We start from the raw sequence: 8,729 nt of genomic DNA, 5'->3' as shown, positions 1-8,729 counted from the left end.
TCAAATGTAGATCTAAACTGCTTACCACCTTCATATGTAGCTCAGAAAGGAAAGGGAGACGTGCTTGCTATGACTTGTTCACATCTGTTTAGTTTCAACTCTAAAAAATCCCTGGGCACTAGAAAACGATCGCCAGATATATCCAACCTCTTAACATTGTAACACCATGTTATCTACAGTGCTCACCCTTGACAGCCAAATTTTGTTTTAATTTTTAAATAAAAAAATTAATCTCTAAATACAATCACATAATGTTTTGAGTAAGTATAGGATTTTGTGTTGGGCCGCATGAATAGCTGTTGTTGGGTGTCTATGTCCCATGATCAGCAGGTTAAACATGCCTGAAGATGGTCCTCCTCATTTTTCCAGGTATGATTTGTATTTGTGCTCTACTTTAAAAGCTTCTGAAGATGGTTTTAATGTTGTGTATTGTACAGCTTAGAAGATTTGAACACAAAATAAAGTCCGGGGGGTTGGGGAGATGGTTTAACAGTTGAGAACATCTACTGTTCTCAGATAGGACTTCTGTCACGAGTGCTCACGACACCTGCCTTATAGCCACAGATCTAGGGCAATCTGATGGCTCCCACCCACCCACACACAGATATATATCTAATTTAAAACAATAAAAATAGATCTTTTTAAAGATAAAGTCCAATATGCTTTATTTGTATTAATCTGATCTTGCTGGGGGGGGGGTTCCCTTTTTTTTCCTTTTTTTTTTTTTCATGAAGTAACCAGAATAACCTTTGGGCCTCTTCTGAGGAGCTGGCCCTCCCTCCATGTGCTCTGCACTCACTTGGTACTATTTCATAAGGAAATAGTCTTTCCTTCCCAGATACTGTCCGTAATTGGGTCAAAAGAATTAACACTAAACATGCTTCAAAAATAACAAGACACCCCGGGCAAAGCTCCGCTGTGAGATGTACGGCTGTGCCCTTTGCTGAAGCCAGCAGGAGTGATGTGGGTGTGCAAGCAGTCACCCCAGCCAATGGGCCTCACCCCAGTGGTCTGCAAAGTGTCCCAGGGTTTGCATTAATGCAATAGCAGCAATTGCTCTCAGACTCCAAAGGAGGAATTTCCCCACATTTCCCACCATTCCTTTACCTAATATACAACCATTCCTCATTTAGTCTAGAAACAAGTGACAGTAGGGCTTCCAAAATGGACTCTGCTATTGATCTTCTAGCGACAGGGTCTGGGCACATGGAAGTCCCCCCTCCTGCTTAATCATTTTTCCAGAACATGAGAATGTTGAGAGATGTGTGTGCAAGCCAGCACACCAACAGGCTCAGCCTTTGCAACTGACCCTGGTCAGATCACACAAGAAGCAGGTGGAGACCCACAAAGGGCTGGCAGCCTCTCTGCAGCCCTCGTCCTGTCCCTAATGACAGTAGAGAGGAAACCTCATAAATAGTTCCCAAAGCTAGCAATGTAGTTCAGTTTCAGAGTACTTGTCGAGCACACACAAAGCCCTGGGCGTAATCCCTAGCATTTCATAAATGGTGCTTACCTACAACCCTAGCACATGAGAGGTAGCAACAAGAGGATCAGGGGTTCAAGGCTAGCCTGGGCTACATAGAAAATCAGAGGCAACCAAAAAAAAAGGAGAGGATTGAGTAATTTCCTGGACTCAGAAAGACAAATATTTACACGTTTTCTCTTGTGTGGATCCTAGATTCCACGCATATACATAAAATCACACACACACACATACACACACACACACACACACACACACACACACACACCATGAAAACAAAGAAGTGGGGGGCAGGGAGAGGGCATGGGCTGAACACGGTCAAAGTTCACAATGTTCTTAAATGACATCTACACGAGGTTCGTCACTATGTGGGAGGAATAAACACTAACAAAAAGGTTTAAATGTTATACAGGTGAATTATAAAACAAACTTTTAATCTAGGAAAGTGAGCTTCTCACCTAAAATCTGGAGAAAAGAAAAAATCAAATCTGCCTCACTAAACATATATGATTAAAGGGAGCTGGGGAGCAGACTATAGCCTCCCGGCAGGCAGGCGAAGTGCAAAGCCTGCTGAAACACTGTAAAACAACACAGGCCTCCATGAGGCGAGGTCTCAGCCAGCATTGGAGATGGTGTTTGTTTTCATCCACTGAAGGAAGGACCAAGGACCTTTCTGGAGACAGTGGCCCAGCAAAGTAACACACTCCAGGAACAAGAAGTCAGCTACACACCCCAAGTCACCCAAGAAGTGAGTCATGTTCTCTCTGAGGGGAGCCCTGGCTGCTATCTTCATCACACCGATGGCAGAGGCTTCCTCACCCTGGGCTCATCAGGAGAAATCATCAAGCAGCCCCTCTCCAGCTGGCGGAGCTCTCAGTGTGGTGGCTCTGCTCTCCTCTGTGCTGTTCATGATTACCTTCAGCATCATTAGCCTGCAGTGTCTCGCAGACCCTGGGCTAATTTATCACTCATTCCACACATTTGCCCTAAAGATAACAAGAGGACTCCCTGCTGTGCCTGAGCATGGGAAGTCAGGAGAAACAGAAGGATTCTTCACTGACCACGAGAACCCATCAATTCAAAGATTTGTCATCTTCCATGAGTTTATGAGAAAGGTAAGAAAAGCCAAATCACGTGTGGAAATTAGCATTTGCAAGTCGAGGCAAGCACAGGAGGACGGAAGGGAAGCCGATTCCACACAGCTCTTGAAACTCATTACTGTGAAGGGTTGGGATGGTACAAATGGGTCATACCACTTGCAAGGAGGCCTAATATTGAAACCCATTAGCTTAAGATTGGAGAGGGTAAGGCTTGAATTCGAAGATTTTAAGCAATTTATATGAAGAATTTCCACATCGTTTGTGGGTTTCTTGAATGCATGTATGCACATAATTTCTTCAGAAGCAATAATCATCCACAATAAAATGCCAAGTGGGACTCAGGAAGCACAGGATAACACACCTACACAGAAATTTCTCAACATATGGACTAGCAAAACAGCAGCTGTGGACAGGCTTTTAATAGACCTAAAATCCCGCAGGAAGTCCTTAACACAAACAATCTTGTATTAAACCACCCTTGCCCAAAGAATCTCACAAAACTCACCATCCTGTGAAAAGGGTGGGTGAAAGTAAAGTTGTAAACACCAGCCAGAATTTTCATTTCCAAATAATTCATAAAGAATAGTCACCATAGAGTTTGAGCAATGATGGATCAACAGCTAAAAGCGTTTATTGCTCTTGTAGAAGACCAGAGTTCAGCTACCAGCACCCACAGCCATTGGCTCCCAACCACCTGGAACTCCAGAACCAAGGGATCTGATGCCATCTTCTGGCCTCAGAGGGTATCTGCACACACATGGTACACATAGTCACACAGAGACACACACATGCACGTAAGTGAAATTTTTCAATAAAAAATAAACCCTTTGGCTAGAGATATATCTCAGTGGCAGAGCACTTGTCTAGCTTGCTTGGGACCCTGTATTCAATTCCTCTACCAAAAGTCTACCCACACAAGGACCGAAGCAGTGACAGACGCCATGCTGACTAGGAATGAAGATGAGTCTCAAGTATCTAAAAGCTCCAGACCTATCTTGTAGGTAGATTTCCTCATTTGATCCTAATGAAAGCCTGAGACCTGTACACTATAATTGCTTCAACTTTAAGATAAGAATTATGTTTATGGTTCATAAATTCACCTCCTTCCTCTAACCCCACAGCATGCTTCTTGGGCCATGAAAAGCAGCCGTTCTCTACCAGACCCAGATGAGATGTATTGTTGTCCATACCCTCTCAATAATCTGCGGTTTTCACACGCTCTCAGGGAGGACAAAATGTGAGGACAGAAGATGATCAGTCACTGTGCTAATAAACATAAATGTGGGCAAAACACTGGAGATCTGCCAGACCTCAGTCTCGACAGCATGTGAACATCAGCTCACTTGGCCAGGATGGCCCTCCTAGGCAGGAACTTTTCACTCATTCTTGCCCCAGACCAGGACCTGGCACCGTGGGATGCAAAGCTAAAAGCCTGTCCAGATCTCCTCTCTCTACCTCTGCCAGTCCCACCAGGGTCTCTAGATGAGACCCATTCAAAGGACAGGAGAGTTGTTTCCATCCTCTCCCATCAGAATATGTTGTCTTTCAGACCTTGTTAGGGTTACTGTTGTCACAATGAAACACTGTGACCAAAAAGCAAGTTGAGGAGGAAAGGGTTTATTCAGCTTACACTTCCACATTGTAGTCCATCATCTAAGGAAGTCAGGACAGAAACTCAAACAGGACAGGAACCTGGAGTCAGGAGCTCGTGCGTAAGCCATGGAGGGTTGCTGCTTGGTGGTTTGCTCCCCATGGCCTGCTCAGCCTACTTTCTTAAAAAACCCAGGACCACTAACCCAGGGATGGAACACTTTCCAAGAGCTGGACTCTCCTCCATCTATCACTAAGAAAATGCTCTACAGCTGGATCTTATGGAAGCATTTTTTAAAATATTTATTTATTTATTATGCATACAGTGTTCTGCCTGCATCCCTGCAGGCCAGAAGAGGGCACCAGATTTCATTACAGATGGTTATAAACCATCATGTGGTTGCTGGGAATTGAACTCAGGACCTCTGGAAGAACAGCCAGTGCTCTTAACCTCTGAGCCATCTCTCCAGCCCAGGAACATTTTTCTTAATTGAGGTTTCTTCCTCTCAAATGACTTTAACTTGTGTCAAGTTGGCATAAAACTATGCAGCATAGACCTAAAATACTCCTACACCCAGTATCTCTAAGGAACATCCAACTGCTGGACAGACTAAGCTTCAGCAAGTTTTTCTCTTTAGATTATCTTTACAAACCGGAGCTGCAACCATATCCAAGAGTCTTCTTTTCCCTGAATGGATTATATCAAAACCAACGTGCCTATCATCCTTGGCTGACAAGGCCAGAAGGATTATGTTTTAAATGTTAACTTTTACAAAGCATTTACACAATGAGCGTGCCATTTTAAAAATGTTTTAATTTCAGAGAAAAAGAGGAGTCCATTATTTGAAAAGAATATCCCCTTTGTCACGTTCCTTTCCTTCTTTGGGCTCACTAACTCAGCTCTGTGGTTTGCTAAGGTCTTCAAAATCTTTTATACTTGACTGACCTTCAACAAATCCTAAATACAAAGACTTTTTGGTGGGGTTTCCATGGATACAGAACAAAGTTTCACTCCATTCATAGAGTAAGAGGCAGAGCCATGGGTTGCTCCTGCACCGAAAATGAGAGAGATGAGAATTGGCTCCAGCTTCTGAGAAGGCCAAGTTGCTCTACTCTCTCCCATATGGCAACCTCTGGTCACAGGTGGCTAGTAAACCTTAGTGTCTCCATCTTTTCTCAATGGCTAAACTGAGAAAAGAGGAGGGGGAGGGGTAAGGGAGAAGAGAGGAGGAGAGGGGGGACAGGAGGAGGGAGGAGTAGTGTGGACCTGGCTTACCCTGTCTAGACTCAGAGACTGTGCCAGGAGAAGGAGGGAGCTGAATGATATAAGCAAGCAGCACCTCACAGCTAAGACCTCTCAGCTGTCAGGAACTGAGCCTGCCTGTGACTGAGCTGTTCACCCTCCCTGGAAAGCCAGGGTACAATGACTCTCAAATGCTTTGGAGCTAGGCAAGCCACATTATCTGTCAAGAACAGGCTGTGCCCTAGTCTGAGTTCCTCCATGATGTGGAAAACAATGACTTTTCAAGTTGTGTTTTACTTTGAGAGACTTTACAAACAGCTTTTTCTTCATTTTGAGGGAGGGGGATGACTACAGCCCAAGCAGGGCCACAGATACCACCACCTCATGCTCAGCACAACCCACATGGATCAGAACGATGGTTCATTCCTGGGAGCAGAAAGGGTGCTGCCCTATAAACGGATCTGGAGACTTGAGACTGTAGGAGCACATGGGCTATTAAATCACATCAAGGAAACCAGGTCCAATAACTTATCCAATGCACCAGACTTTGGAAGAGGTGTCATTCCTTTGTCTAGACCCCATAGAACATGTGTGTGGCTATGGCCCCACATCAACCTATCATCTGATACTTGGTGATGGACCAAGAGCTGACAGATAGAAGACTCCTATCCCTGAGGCTTCAGCTTGGCTTGGTCCCTGGTGGTTGACACAGCCTACTTCCACATGTCCATCTGCTTGCCCATTTGGACCTGGACCTAATATGTCCTGCTCTACACTGGGTTCAATTCATTTATCCCTGCAGCTGCCTCCATCTTTCTTCATAAAATGAGACTTACCTCATCAATACATATTGTTAACATCTCTACCAGCCCATTTCTGAAACCTTATGAACTCCAGGGCGGATCTATTTAACTTGTATTCCCGTAAACCACACATATGCAGATCTATAGGTACATTTACTCTCTATGTGTGTGATATATAATATTAGAGTTAATATTAGTAATTGAATTTGAATAAAAAGCTAGAAGTGGTGGCTCATGCCTTTAGTCCAAGCACTTGGGAAGCATGGCCAAGCAGATCTCTGCAAGTTTGAGGCCAGCCTTGTCTACATAGTGAGTTCTAGGTGACATAAAGCTACATAGTGAGATCCTGTCTTTAAAAACAAACAAGATTTAAATGAAAGGGCCCCCATTTGCCTCGGCCAGATTACAAAGGTAGGAGAATTTATCTGGTAAATTGTAGCCACTGAAAGGATTGAAATTTGAGAACTTTTTATTCAATAAATTCTGGCACTGCGGAAGGACACTTATGCGTTTGCCTATGTTTGTGGCACAGCATGGCCACAGGAACTTGTTCTTTTTACTCTTAAGGCTCCTGGTCCCAAAACATGTCTGCTCTTGAATGTCGTTCGTCCTACAAATAAGCCTTCTGCAGAAACCAGGGGTTCTGACTCACCAGTTCCAACCCAAGCACAGCCTCCTAGCAAGCATGTAATGGTGGCAACAGTACAAATGACCCACGTGAAGAAATGCATGCTTGGTATGGATGAGAAGCCAGTGTCTTTTTTAAATAAGCAAACGATGCATTAAATCGTTTAAATCAAACTCAGGAGTGGAAGCTGTTTCATCAGGATGCATATCCCTGCTGGAGTGCCATCTTCACACCCACTTTCCAAGACCGATATTTTAAGGGCTCAGGGGCCCAGCATGAAAACATTCAAAGGCATCCACACTCATGCAAGTGTAGAGTTTGGGGGTCAGGGCAATTAAATTTCAACTGTGTTTGAGCTTCCGCGCAATCAGAAAAGCCAATGAAAGGTACCCATCAGTAAACTAAATAATGTTTTTTTTTGCTGAATGCTGGGGTAAAGCTGACAAGAACGCAGCTCATCGTGTTGAAGCAACTGAGAAAAACACATCGAAGAGAAAGAAAACAACATCAAACATAGCTGGGACTTCGGGGAGAGGAGCAGTTTATTTTCCTATCGCACCATATTGGATAGCAGAGGAGAGTGATGTCATTATTTTATTATTTATAACTGCTGGGACTTAGCCATGACAGACTTGGCGGAGGTATCTGGATGGCAGGCCACTTGTTCTGTGCTTTTAATCATGAGTCACTCCTGAAGCCAAACACCAAAGCTATGGGGAGGCAGAGCCCAAGCTCGCGGCAGCTGTGAGCATGGAAGGCTTCCTACCAGATCTAACATCTCATGTGCACCGTGGAGCCAGAGGCGGTATAAACACTCATGTCAGCGTCAAAACGGGCAAGGGCCCTGGAGGTCATCGGATTCTACCCCTCATGTTCCAGATGGCAAGAAGGCAGTGGAGGTGAGGGCCATGAACCTCTGCCCCGGCCCCACCGCCTCCTCAGTGCACGGCATCAGGGAAGTAACCCACATGCTTCTGATGGGTTTCCTCATTTGAAAAACGTCTGTCCCCACCCTCACCCACTCATCATCACCATCACAAACCATGCCTTCCATGATTAATCTGGTTGTCAGCTTGACTGACTCTGGGACCAACTGAGGACACGCCCCCATGCAGATCTGTGGGCATATTTCTTGGAAGAATTAACTGGAGGGGAAAGACGTTCCACTAGAATAGGTGGCACCTCCCGGCTGTAGCCCACAGACAAAGGTCTGAGGGACAGAAATGTTGCTTCCGCATACCAGCCTTTGCTCCCTGTTTGGAAATGAATCTACTCTGTTGCTCCTGCTGATCATGATGTCAATGCCATCTGTTATTTGCTGACATCAGAACCCACCTGCTTCAGTCTTCCACCATGGTCTGGACACCTACAGCTCTCCAGGATCTCTCCAAGCCTTCAGCACCAAATTAGAACTGCTGAGACATCCAACTACATGGACTGAGCAGCTCCTAGGGTCTCAAAGGAGTAATACTCAGAAAAAACAAACAAACAATGATATCATGAAATTTGCAGACAAATGGATGGAACTGAAAGTATCATCCTGAGTGAGGTAATCCAGACTCAGAAAGACAATCATGGTATGTACTCATTCATAAGTGGATACTAGATGTAAAGCAAAGGATAACCAGACTACAACCCACAGCTCCAGAGAAGCTATGTAACAAGGAGGACCCTAAAAGGGATGCATGGATCACCTTGGGAAGGGGAAATAGATGAGATCTCCTGAGCAAACTGGGGGTGAGGGGGCAATAGAGGGTAGGGGATGGGGGATGAGAACATAAGGGAACGGGAGGTTTGAGCTGGAACAGGGACAGAGTGGGATAGCAATGAAAGAAATATCTTGATAGAGGAAGACATTATGGGGTAAGGGAGAAACCTGGTG

Source organism: Peromyscus californicus, unplaced genomic scaffold, assembly GCF_007827085.1.
Source record: "Peromyscus californicus insignis strain IS unplaced genomic scaffold, ASM782708v3 Scaffold_1__1_contigs__length_55948999, whole genome shotgun sequence".
Lineage (NCBI taxonomy): Eukaryota > Metazoa > Chordata > Mammalia > Rodentia > Cricetidae > Peromyscus > Peromyscus californicus.
The sequence above is the reverse complement of the archived record's forward strand: the minus strand, read 5'-3'. Positions refer to the sequence as shown.